Source organism: Octodon degus, unplaced genomic scaffold, assembly GCF_000260255.1.
Source record: "Octodon degus isolate 3935 unplaced genomic scaffold, OctDeg1.0 scaffold00001, whole genome shotgun sequence".
In the NCBI taxonomy this organism is placed as follows: domain Eukaryota; kingdom Metazoa; phylum Chordata; class Mammalia; order Rodentia; family Octodontidae; genus Octodon; species Octodon degus.
In genome coordinates this window covers 28,745,586-28,759,803 of record NW_004524577.1, presented here as the reverse complement: position 1 = coordinate 28,759,803, position 14,218 = coordinate 28,745,586, and the positions used below count along the sequence as shown (strand labels likewise).

General features: G+C 35.4%; 1 pseudogene; it reads right to left on the bottom strand.

Moving 5' to 3' along the window:
• LOC101580527 overlaps nucleotides 1–14,218 on the bottom strand; it is a 61,707-nt pseudogene that overhangs the window by 17,324 nt on the left and 30,165 nt on the right.

The window sequence follows — 14,218 nt, the reverse complement described above, 5'->3', positions numbered from 1 at the left end:
ATGAGAATAGAGTGTCTTAGTTATGTGACTTGCCTCAGGTGCTATTGTTTGTTTGTTTTTTGCACCAGGGTTGAACTCAGGACTTTGTGCTAGCCAGGCAACCACTTATGCTGCTGAACTATAAATGTGGTATTCTTAAGGCTGGACTTGATTGATTTCTAGCTTCAGCCACTCTCCACATATCCACCTTTCCTGTTTATAGTTGTGGGCAATGCATAGCTAATTGAAGTTGGAGGAGCTATATTTGGAGGACCCTGTAGGACAGTCTCCTTGAATCCTTTTCATTCAGGATGAACTTGTTTGATCTAAGCTATAGATTCCCAGAACAAAGATTTTAAGTCCCTGCATATAAGCAATTTACTTTTACACAGCACATTATCCCAAAACAGTGATCAGTCACTAGTGTAGTTGGGGCAATCATTTTATACCTTTTATGGTTATACTTTTCTGCCAGATGTTCAAGACCAAATTAAGGTGAAACCTGTATTAATCAATTTTTGGTATTTGTTAAGGTCAAGTTTCCAATTTACATTGGAACCATGTATAATATCTCCAGTTCTTCAATCAGAGTCAGATCTCTGGATGTGTTACAGTCATAGCTTGACAAATGTTGCTTTCTTTCAAATCTTGGGAGACCCTTTTATCCTAGACTGTCCTTAGGTACATTATACATTACATATCTTATCTTCTGGGGTCCTTGATGAGGAGTTTGTATAACTCACCAGAGTTTTAGGACATCACTGAAAGGTTCCCTCCTGTCCTGGGCCCTCATTGACCTCTGGAGGCTGAGGCCAAAACGTTGACTGTCCTCTTAGCCCATTTATCTTTCCAGTTTTTAGTCTGCATACCTCAGTTGTTGAACATTCAGGAGAAAATGTTAATGACATAATATTTTGTAATGAGGGCAGTCAGCTTAATATTAATGTTTTATCTGAATATCAAGCTCCTTAGAACATAAAATAGAACTGTTATTTTCTAACAACCATGGATTTTCTAACAGTTGAATCTCTGTAGAATGCCAACAGGCAACAGTTATATAGTTTTACACAGAAAGTTTAAAATCAAAACCATACAAGGCCGGTGAGATAGCTCAGCAGAATAAGCACTTGTTTTGACAAGCGCACGGACCAGGGTTTGATCCCCAGTCCCACATGCCAAGCCAGCCCTGCCCCTGGGGCATGCTGAGTGGGGACAAGTCTGGGCGTAGTGGTACACACCTGTAATCACAATGCTAGGGAGGCGGAAATCATGAGGATCACCATGAGTTCAATCTGTACAGTGAGATGCTGTACAAATACATGAAAATGTAAAAAAAAAAAAAAAAAGATACATAGTTTTGTAGCATGACAATCATGATGACTCTTTGTGATATACTTAAATTTCCATTTTGACATAGTACAGCTCTTTTAATCAATGATCTCTATCTGATACATAAGGAAGTTTTTACCTAACTCATTCTCATTAACCTTAAATGAGATATCACTGAAGAAACTTGTGACATTACCTGAAAGATAATGTTTAGGTGTCCCAAAGTATAGTATTACATATATACTATATATGTTATATACATATAATGTTTTTAATTTTAGTACTGATTGGTGACCTCATGTTGTAGCGACATGAATCTCATAACTATTAGGAGCACAAAAGAAAGACAAATGCCTGAAGAAAAAAAGGTCCATCACCATATATAATCCCGGTTTTACATTTTGGAAGACTTGTACATCTGGAGGCATGAATATATTTAATACACATAAGATTAATAACAATCCATTGCCATAGCCAAATAAACACTTCCATTTTTTTAACGCTTCTATTTTTTACATTTAGTTTTGTACCAAAGCATCTGTAAATTAGAAAACCTTATTGTCTCATTTTTAGAAACCTTAATCTTTTTTATGATGATCAATGTAATTATATCATAATAATATATTTATAATAACATTTATTGGAGTGACTCCCACAAAGCTATGGAAATCATTGGATCTTTCTATTAATGAACAAAGGCTGCAATAATTTTCCCCAAATAACTCCTCCTTTATTCACCAGAGGGAGCCCTAATGATTTTCCAAGCCCAAAGTGTCTCTGTTTAGTTACCTTAACAAATTTCTGATGATCTATGAGAAAACAAACCTGATATATTGACCAGCTGGCAACCCAGGTAGAAGCACATCTTTTAAATACGTAAACAAAATTAAATCATGAACAAATGATCCAAAAATAAAAAAAGAAGAAGGAGGAGGAGGAGGAAGGATGGAAGGAAGGAAGGAAGGAAGGAAGGAAGGAGAGAGAGAGAGAGAGAGAGAGAGAGAGAGAGAGAGAGAGAGAGAAGAAAAACTGTTGGGCTCAAATAAAAAAAATAGCTGTTCATTGATGAGACAAATGGACAAAAAAATACCAAATGCTTACAATATCATATATATGATATTGCAATTAATTAATACATTGTATATTGTATATAAATATATTGTATATTGTATATATGATATATGCATATAGAATAGCTCTTTATAATTTCATAAGTTTGTAATTATAAATAGACTAGTCAGAACGTTTTGTAGATCAATTAGCAGAGATCTGTTAAAAGAAACTAGGAAGAAAAAACCTTTTATCTAATATATATATATATATATATATATATATATATACATATAATTTGCATTTTATTTTCTCTTCAGAATACTGGCAATTTTATGTCCCTTTCTTTCACCCAAACTTCAGATCAGTCATCTCTACACTGTTACCTACTCAGATCTTTTCTCATTTTTGGTTACCATGTCTTAGGCATCCTGTGTCAATTTCTTAATTGGGCCCAGGTTCATTCCAGCTCCATCTTTGTCTCTTGGCTATGGAGCAGTCTCCAAGGCATGACTGCCCCAGGACTGAGAATCAGCTTCTTGAGGAGTAGAATCAACTTCTCTGCATCTGGGTTCATGATACAGGCAGAACGCATGCCATCTTGGGTACTTTTCTTTCATTGGTTAGACAAAATACCCAATGCCCAATGTTAGAGGGAAAAGGTTATTTAGCTCACAGTTTGTGGAGGGTTCAATCCATAATGAGCTGGCTCCAAAGCAGGAAGCCATGGCACAAAGGTATCAGAAGACAGCAAAGCAGCAAGAGAAAAAAGGGAGGAGCAGCAGCAAGCAAGCCTGTTTCCCTCCCTTACATTGTGTGGAGGCTACCTGCTCCAGGGCAGGCATAGCACTTACACCCATAATGTCATCATTAGACCATGAATTAATGAAAAACTCTTAGAAGCACACCCTATCACTGCATAAGGCTTTGGGGGAACATCTAGACACAAATCATAACACATACTCTGGCACCTAGGTAGGCCACTTAGCATTTTCTGGAAAGACACGAGCAAACCTTCAATGCTAAATCAGGAGTGGGCTAGATCCTTTCTATCCTCCAGTATGTAGATCCTTGCAAAGGACCATTCCTAACTTCTTTTCTTTTACATAATTGAATTGTTTTTATGATTCTGTAGTCCCTTCTTAGTATGATTTAAAAAGTTAATAGTATATGATGTCAAGTGAAGTCTATTATAAGGTATGAATTTTGTAGGGAAGGATTATATTTTTTGTTTTTGTATTTAAATCGCATATGGTTAGCACATTGAACAATTCCTTGACCTTGAGGGTTATAAGGAATTCCAGTGGTAATGAAAATGTGAAAAGCTTTACAAAAGATTTGGAAGGCAGCACTCATATAAGCTCAGCCATTGTCAGCCTTAAATGCTTTCGGACAACCATGGGTACTAAAGGTATCCAAACAATGATCTATGACATATTTAGCTGCTTTCACCAGTACAAACAGAAGCAAAAATAAATCTTGAGGAGGTGTCCACTGAAATGTGGACCCAGAATAGAGAGTTAAACTCAGGTATATGAATGATATCCATTCACCTGAGATGGTTGGGGCATAACCTTCAAGGATTAACTCCCACAGGGAGTGAAGGAAGATGTATTACATATGAAGAAAATTGTTTAACAATTTGTTGAGCTTGTTCCTCCAAGAAAAGGAACTGTTTGCACAATACAGAAGCACTTTGATAGATGATGGCATGGGAGACAGAAGTCTGTGGAATGATAGCTGAGAGAGCAATAGTGACAGCAGCCAGCAATCCATCTATCTATAGTAGCATTTCCATTGGTGTGAGGCTTTGGAAATTAGGGATGGAAATTCAAAATACTGATGAAGCCTGGGACATGGTGGGAGCAAATGGAAAATCAGAAAGTGTGAAACAAACAAAAAATATCTTCCTAGTTAGTGTCAACACTGGAAGTTTCAGTGTGGTTTACATACCACACACATAAGTAAGGTCTGAAGAGTTTAATGGTAGTCAATAAATGATCTTGCAAAGCTCATATAACAGCCTGCAATTCAGTCTTTTGTGCAGAAGAAAAATCCATATTCTCTATTCAAAAAGAGGAGACTATAAAATAACCTCCCCTGCCTAAGGAGAAGCCATATATGAAAACAGAGACCTCCTGATAGGGGGATTCAGATTATTTCTGAAGGAAAGAAAAAGAGTGTGAGGGAAGCAAATTGATTTAATCTGTCTGAATATAATGACAGACAATAACACCAGGGAAGTTTGCTAATGTGGTTTGCCAAGAGGACAAGAATTGCCGTAGCCACTGTTGTTGAATAGAAGCAAAGAGAATAATGGTATTTTTTTGCTTCATGTCCACAAAGGGGAATAACATGCATCTGTCCACATGTGATTAGCCCCACCACAACATCATAAAATGGAGTAATGGTTTTATATGAAGCATATGGCATATGTAGCCATTGTCAAGGGCCCTGAGACTGCCAAAGGACCCCACTGGGCATATGATAAGTTGGGAAAATAATTAGAAGATGGGTCTATTTTAGAAAGTTGAACAGTGTAGATAGCCAGATTAACTTTGTCTAAGGTGATTTTAGCCTCTATCAGAAATAATCTGGAAAAGGTGGGGGCTGAGTTCTCCCTGAAAACATCAAAGATGGAGGCTAAATCATGAGTTGCTAGTTTAAGAGCTGGATGGAGCCAAACAATATATAGGTAGAGTCTGAAAATCAGTTAGGATTGCAAGATGATGAACCTATTTTTTAAGCACATGCACCAAAAAAATCAGAGAATTTATATGGATAGAGCTGTATGAGTTACCAAAAATTAACCAGAAAGATAGAAAAAAATCCCTGAACAATCTAATAATAGGCAGTTAAGTTGGAGCAATAACAAAAACCTACCAATTATGAAAATCCAAGGTCCATGTGGATTCACTATTGAATTCTATAAGAAACTTATGGAAGATTTATCCTACATATGATCATTAATGATCATTAATAAAATTAAAGGTTAGGAATGCTCCCAGGGTCATTTGGGAAGCTAGCACTAAAGGTTGGAATTTTAAAAAAAGGTTGTTTTCTCTCCCATTCATTCCTATGGGAAAAGAGCCAGAAACACGTTTCAAGACTCCAGTGCCCTGAGTTTGTGTTTCCAAATGTGATTTCTTAATGCAGAAGAGCCAGATAGGCTCCAGATTCTTTGGAAAGCATGAGTGATAAAGAGAACCAAGGGAAGCAAGGGGAGAAAGTGATAGAGCCCAAGGACAAGAATGCGACAACAGGGAAGTTACTAGCTCTTACAACTGTAGGGCAATATCTTTAGTGAATATATAGATATTCACTATACACAAAGATACATTCAAATAATGCAACAAACCATGAAAAAAGAACACAGCTAGGAATGGTGGTACACACCTGCAACCTCAACTCTTGGGAGGATGAAGCAGGAAGAGTGCTGTAGTTCAAGGCCAGCCTGAACTGCATAGTAAAACCCTGTCTCCAGGAAAAAAAAAATTAAAAGATAGATAGATAGATAGATAGATAGATAGATAGATAGATAGATAGATAGATAGATAGGATTAGAATTGAAAAACCCCAGGAATACCTCAGCTTATACATGCTTCTGTTCATGAACAATTCATTTGCGATGTGTCTGAAGCTGGAGATCAATCAAGGCCAATCTGAAGAACACAGCACCTGAAGCATGTCATGCGAATAAGCTATTCTAGTCTCAAGAACACAGAAGGCCCCTTTTCTCCATCCTCTCACCATCCTCATCATGGGAACACTGAGAGCTCTGTAAAATGCAACATTTGGCATCTGAACAGATTCCAGGGAGTGAAGCAATACATTGGATCCCAGGTATACCTAAGGGTTGTGTGCACACAAAGAGAGAAATAGGCTTCAGAGAAACCAACGAGAGAAATAGGCTTAAAGGATGCAAAACAAACAAACAAAAAATGGGCTCACTCAGGTCAGAGAGAAGAAAGGGCTCACGAGAACCTATAGATCAAAACAGACTCACTAGTAAATATCTTGCCCAAAATTTCTCTGCTGCACCTGTAGGGACACACAGCCATTATTCATCCCATCAGCAAAACCTCCTAGTATCTGTACAAAGTGTAGATAAGGTAAAAATGAGGAAATGAGCATAGATCCAAAACTGACATGGAAAACCAACATATTCTGGGAAACTTCCAATGGGGTCTTCCTCAGCTCCACCAAGCAGTGGACGGTGGATGTACTTTCCCTAATCCTTAGCAATGCCACCCTCTGTCACCAAGCATATTTATGACCTCTAATTAGCAACCAGTGACAGTAGAGGCTTGGACCTTTGGCTGCCCTCTAGATTTGTACTAACTCCTTCCAGAACCCAAGATTATTCCTAATGGAGTTTATGGAACTTTGCCTCAGAAAGCAGGCTACTGCAGCCTCACTTTAAAAGGTTTCCAGGTTTTATCCAGGGTTGCTGAAGCTAATTATACAAAGGAAATCAAAGTTATGGTTCAAGTTATCGTTTAACTCACTGTTCAACCACCCCCAACTCTTATATCACTCAACCAGTCATTTTTTAACAAAAATTGGAATGTCTATAAATAAGGAAAAAGGATATAAAAGATTCAGATCTTGGAGCTGGAATTGATTATTGAAGGAAAAACATTCACAAGGCTTTTAGACACAGGTGCAGATGCTTCAATACTATCCAATGCCACTGGCCTATGGCATGGCTTATTGATGCAGCAACTACAGATCTACAGGGGGTAAAAAGTGTTTCTCACTCTAGGAGAAGTGCTAATTTGCCTTGGTTTCTTCTCCAGCCCCACAGGCAATGTCCAAGATAATTTGGTTATCCAATGACCCTGTTTTGGTTGATCAATGGCCCCTCACTCAGTAGAAGCTTACCAAATCTCATACAGTGGTTAATGAACAGACAATGGCACGGCACTTAGAATTCTCCAATAGTCCTTCAAATACTCCAATTCTGTAATAAAGTCAGTAAATTAGAGATTATTATAGGATTTTCAGCCTGTTAATTGAAACACGGAACATATGGGAGCACTTAAACCAGGATTTTCCAGTTCCATAGTTATTTCTTTACATGTTCTCCTCATGGCGATTCATTTAAAAGACTGGTTTTTGGAATCCCTCTCCACCTTCAAGAAAAAAAGTTTTGCCTTTAGTTTACCCTCAATTAATTAGCAGGCCTTTATGTGCCATTTCCAGTGGTGTTCCCTGCCATAGGGAGTGGCAAATAATCTGGCCCTGTGTCAAGAGTTTGTGGCTGCAGATATTTTATCAGTCTGTCAAAGCTCATCCATATATCTTATTCATTATATGGATGGATGGTATTCTCCTAGCACGTGAATCCTCATCCACCTTGTACCAGATAGAAATCAATTGCATGGTGACCTTCATAATGCAGGCTAGTGGTGGCCTCTGAAAGGGTGCAAAATATGGCACCTTTTCCATATTTGAGTCAACTTATTAAAGGGACATATTGTGCCCTAAATGGTTCAGATCTAGATTGATCATCTTATTAAATCTTCTAAATTTTGGCAGTGTCTAGTGTAATTTTGCTTTTTTTAAATTTCCAATTACATTGATTGAGGTTTATTTTTTTTTTCCTTTTTTAGGTAATATTGGCTAAGGGTTTGCCTATTTTGTTTATTCTTTTGAAACAAGCTCTTTAATTTCTTTGGTCTTTGTATTATTTTTACTCTGAATTTTATTGATTTTTTTGTTCCAATTTTTATAATTTTCTTCTTTGTACTAGCTTTAGATTTAGATTGTTCTTGATTTTTCTAAGATTTTCAGGTGTGCCTACATAGGTTATTTCTATGAGTTTAGATTTCTTTTTCATGTAGACATTCACAGTTATGAACTTCCCTCTTAGGAATGATTTGATTGTGCCCCATAATTTCTCATATGTTTTACTTGCATTACGGTTTAATCTCAAGAACTCTTATTTCTTCTATAACCCACTGATTGTTGATGAGGATATTATTTAATTTTGATTTGTTTATATAATGTCTGTGGTTTCTTTTACCACTGATTTCTAATTTCATTGAGCCATGACCTATGACTATGCTTCATACAATTTGATGCTTTTACACTTAATTAAACATGCTTCATTGGCTAGTATGTGATGTATTTTGGAGAAAGCCCCATATGCTATTGTGTGGAATGTGTATTTTGTTGCTGTTGGACACTGTGTAGATCGCTATTAAGTCCACTGGTTTAAAGGTTTTGTTTACCTGGACATTTGTTTGTTGATCCATCCTGTTAGTGGGTATCCTTGGATTAGGAGATTAAGACCACTCACAGTGAGAGTTATTATTGAGAAGGATTAACTGATTCCTGTCATTAAATTATTTTCCTATTTCTGATTCTTCTACTTGACTCCTCACTCTACCTGATATATCCATTCTATTAGCACTTCTTTAATTGATAGCTTCATTATCTCTAAGATAGCCTTATAAAATTTATGAAATGCTAGCTTGTCAATCATAATTTTAAGTGTTCTTCATCATGGAAATATCTTATTTGTCCATCAATTTTGAGTGATAGCTTTTCAGGATACATCAGTATGGATTGGAAGTTGTTTCAAGGTATGAAATATGTCACTCCATGCTCTTCCAGCTTTCAAAGTTTGTACTGAGAAGTCTGTGATAATTCTAATGTGAAACAGTGTAGCCATTATGAAAGATAGTCTATCAGTTCCTCAAAGAATAACTTAAAAATTATTATCTGATCCAGGAATTTACACCCAAAAATTCAAATACTTGCACATGAGTTCTCATAGCAGCATTATTCATAATGTTAAAAAGTAGAAACAGACTCCACAATTATTACTTGATAAATGGATAAAAATGTTAGTCATGCAGTGAAATAATACTCAGCAATGAATAAGAACCACTGACATATATTATAATACAGATGAACTTTAAAAATATGCCATGCAAAAGGAACTCATAAGAGGATCATATGCCATATTATTTATTTTATGTAAAATATACAGAATAGACAAGCTAATTGAAACACAAATTGTATTAGCAGTTTCCTAAAAAGGGAAGTATGGAAGAGATAGTGAGTGACCATTTATGAAACAGACTTTCTTCTAAGAACGATGAATATGTTCTAAAATTGGTTATGAAAATGACCGTGCAATTTGTGAACATAATAAAAACACTGAATTGTACACTTTAAATGAATAAATTACATGGCACATGAGTAATACCTCAATTATACTTTTTAAACATAATTTGATACTGTGTAACATTTTGTAAAACACAAGATTTTGTTATATACTTTCTCTCCCAATAGTTGTTTTCCTTCTTATTAACTCTTACCATTTTATTAACTCCATAAACTACAGTATGCTATAGGATGTAAAATATAATGACTGTAGATTCACAATATTGAGCTGTCGGTTGTCATATATTTAAGTATTAGAATACAAGAAAAAAGAACCCTAAACCTGTAAATCTACTAATTTAGTCTCACTTATCTTAGAATTCTATATTGGGATTTGGGTTTTTTAAAAGTCAACAATGTCATATCATATTTCTAGAATAAGAAAAACAAGATGAGGGGTTGGGGAGATGGCTCAGTAGAATAAGCACTTCCCTGGCAAGTGGAAGAGCCTGAGTTCAATCCCCAGTTCCGCCAAAAAAAAAAAAAAAAGAAAGAAAGAAATAAAGAAAGAAAAATTTAAAAAATAACAATTTTAGGTACTGAAATTCAAGACCCAGGCCAATATATTACTGTATGACTAAAATAATTCAAATTGTTGCTTGCAAGTATACTTTTTATATATAAATACTTGGCAAATTTCAGTCTTCCTAATAAATGAGAATTTAAAAACTATCCTCCAATACTAATATTTTAGTTTTTTAAATTTAAATTTAAATATGATAAATTATATTTAAATTTAGTCTTCAACCTATTATAAAAAAAAAAATACTTGAAGACCATATCAGTTAGTAGAAATGTACATAGCTCCCATCTGGAGCTGGGTAGTTATAAACCCCATTTTCAAGTGCTTCAAGGAGCTGTGCGACTAAAACTGGGTGAATTATGGGAAGGATCACCAGATTATGCAAAGTGAAATTCCCTACTGGATGTATTCGATCAGATCTGAGTTCCTAGAGTAATTTAATAGAAGAAAACAATATGTATTTTGTGTTAATATTTCTACAAAATGCCACATTTCCGAATGCTATATTCAAACCTTCAGAAACATACACTACATTGACAAACATTCCTAATCACATTTTTAATCTCTTCCCCATGTTTACTTCAATTTTAACATGTGGTTATATCTGGCATATTAATTTTTAGAAGATTTAATTTCACATTAGCTGTAATTTTTCCTGAATTAGAGAATTACAATTGAACAAACACCATCTCTGTCACAGCTTTCAGACAGGATCATGCCTTTGGCATCTCAAAGCAAAGATCATCTGTCTTTAAAGATCTCCGTAGGTAGCACCTCAAAAGACTTAAGTAAATACTTTTTAAATTTAATATATTTTCCTTGTAGGAAATGTTTTCTCAAATTATCCTATGCTATTCATGTGTAAGATTAATATCAGGTGTAATTCCAGTGAAAATTCCTTTTCAGCCTCCCAAGCACTGGGATTACAGGCATGCTCCACTGCGCCCAGTCTCATTCCCCTCTCAGCGTTCCTTGGGGGCAGGGCCAGCATGGCAGGCTGGGGATTAAAGCCAGGCCTCAGCATCTGCCTAAGCAGGTGCTTTAATCTGATAGACCATCTGGCTGGCCCTGGGTATTGTTATATTCTAAACTTTCAAATGCTAAGACATCTAGTCATTGTGACAATATAGTGTCCTAAGCTTTGGATTATAGCATATGGGTCAAAGTAGTCTAAAAGACTAGTTAGTTTTATAATTTTGGCTAAGATTCTTAGTATCACTCTGGGCTGAGCCAACTTCAGACTCTTAGTACACAAAAATAGGTTAAGAACCAATTCCCTACTCAACCCCACATTTGCTCTTATTATTTTTTCTTATTGCACTGCTGAAGGATACTTTGTAAAAGCAAAAGATTTTTAAATGAAAGATTTAAAATCATTGATTCTCATATAGTCAAGGCCTGATAGTACATCAAGTTTAAAATTCATGAAAGGCCCATATCTTCATTCAAAATCTAATTGAAAACAAAAGTAAACATTTTAAAACCCCAATACTTTAATATTCAAATACTAGAAAATAAACTACAGTATCTAATCTAATAAGGGAATATCAAAATATTTTGTAGTCCAGAAATCATTTTTCAGAGCCATTTAAAGAGCTGGGTTATCATAAATTTTAGGAGCCCTCACTCATACCCTTAAAAGACAGAAAAAAATATGGTAAAAAATATTCCTGACTTCAAGCTGATCCAAACATAAAGCCACCAAGATTGGGCATGGTAGTGTGTGCCTGTAATCCCAGTTCTTGGTGGCTGTACACAGGCGAATCGCTATGAGTCCAATCTAGTAGTGAGACCCTGAACACCCTGTAGACCCTTCCCTAAAATACAAAAATAAACTAAAATAAAATAAAGCCATCTATTAATACATACTTAATTGAAAATCAGCAAACAAGGAATTCTGCTCCCACAGCACCAATTCAGGTACCAAGGTTATAGGAAACAATCCAGGCACTGATAGAAATAGTACCTGGTTTATATTTTTCATCAGCTTATTGAAATTAAAACACATATCCACCATGAAGGAGCTGCAGTTTGTTCAGTATGCATGAAACCCTGGAAAAAAAAAGATAAGGCTCAAGGAGCCCAATTACACGTGCCACACAGTGTAAGGTATTTTAGCAGGAGAAAATGGAGAAAAGAGCTGCTATTAAATTCACTTATTCTTTTATTAACTCAATGCTTCTTAAATTTGAGTAATACTCCAGAATTTGAGTGTAGAAAAATATTGTCATAGTGAGTTAGGATAAGGGCTAATTTGTTATTCATACAGTCAAATAGAATATAAATTAATATGAAAATCAAAACAAATTTTAAAACTGCCATGAATGTATCAGGACTGAGGATGTTATTTGCAGTGTTAGCTGTTCACTAAATACATGCTATTCTGTTGCAGTACTTTCTAATCAGCACTCATGCGATTAATCTGTACTTTACTGAACAATATGAGCACTATTCATCTACCTATATGTTTTGAGTAAAATCTTTTCTGTTGCCTTCATGTACAAATCTTCTTCCAATTAATTCAAAATTGTCCATTTTCTGAAACAGATTCTAGAAGGATCCATCAAAGAGGCAGTCTTATGTTTATTTTTGTCCAAGTTTTAAAATCAGATCCGCTTTTGACAATCCAAGTCTCCTTCACTTTCTTGAGTCCATAATCCTGGTCATGATCTACTAGAATTAAATCGACCCCTGCTACTAGCTGGGTAAGCCTTGTATCGTTTCCCCGCTTCATATGAGTCATTGCAATAATGAACTTTGCTCTTTATTTCTTAAGTTCTCTTGTTGTTATTTCATTAGCAAGTTCAACATAATCCTCATAGTGACTTACTGGCTGTAGTCAGAATATAAAACCAATCTCCTTCAACTAGTCCCACTAAACCAATTGCTATATTGTTCCAATTAACTGCTTTTTTCTACTGCACGATGTCCAAGACATTCAGAAGTAAATCTGTTAAATACATTACCAAGAAAAGACATAAAGTGCATTTTGTTTCATGTATTCTTTCAATTTATACACGCCAAAATAAAACTCATGGATTCCTTAAGAAAAAAAAGGTTTTAAATTTCATTCATGAGAACGTCCCTCTGTATTTACACATAATTATTGTACTTCTCCAGATGATAGTTTCCAGCACTTGCAATATTATATATTAGACCATGCCCTTCATTACACACTACATTTAAGTATCCCAACTCACACCAAAAATGGAAACAGTTGAGAAATCTTTATTCTATGAAATTTCTCTTCATAATGCAAATGGAGTATTCACAAAGAAACTCTGAAGAAAGGACAAAAGAGAAGCCTTACAATATTGAGGAAATGCAATAGTATGATTAATTATAGGTTATTACCTTGAAAATTAAAGAATATATATATATATTTTTTTTTACCACCAAAGAATATTTTTAGTAAATGTAGGGACATTAAACTACTTCTTTAAAACACACACACACACACACACACACACACACACACACACATCTTTGTTCTTAATGGAAATAATTTTCTGAAAAAATTATATAGGGAAGAAATAAAGACAGGTCCTGTCCAGCCAGATAACTCAGAGGATTAAAGCACCTGCTTAGGTAGAGCCCAGCTTGTGGCTGCCGGGTTTCGATTCCCCACAGGCTGTGCAGGCCCTGCACCCAGGCTGAGCCGGTAACTGAGACTGGGCCTGGGCGCACGTGCCTAAAATCCCAGTGCTTGGGAGTCTGAAAACAGGAGAATCACTAGTAGCGAGACCCTGCCCTAATTACATTTTTAAAAAAAAAAGACAAGTCCTGATGAAGTTCTACTGTATTTTTAAAATAAATGTGTCCTTTATAGGAATAAATCAGTAGATACTCTGAAAATCAATATCAGTGACTTTTTTAAAGTCACTGATATAGATAACTTAAAAAACTAATACTGTGGCCAGTTTCTTTGTAAATGAAGAAAAACCCTCCAGTAAGATAATATTTTCTTGATCTATATTTTGGTTATTTAATATTTTAAAGTATCAGATTAACATAAAGCAGGATATTTGAACAATACAGGTAAGAGATATGTACATTTTAAAAATTAATCGGCATGACATTTGAAACCAATTATTTAGAAGACTAGTTGGTGTGAAATGGTTTCAGGTCTTCTGCTGAGAGATAACGTCAATTTAACTGCAT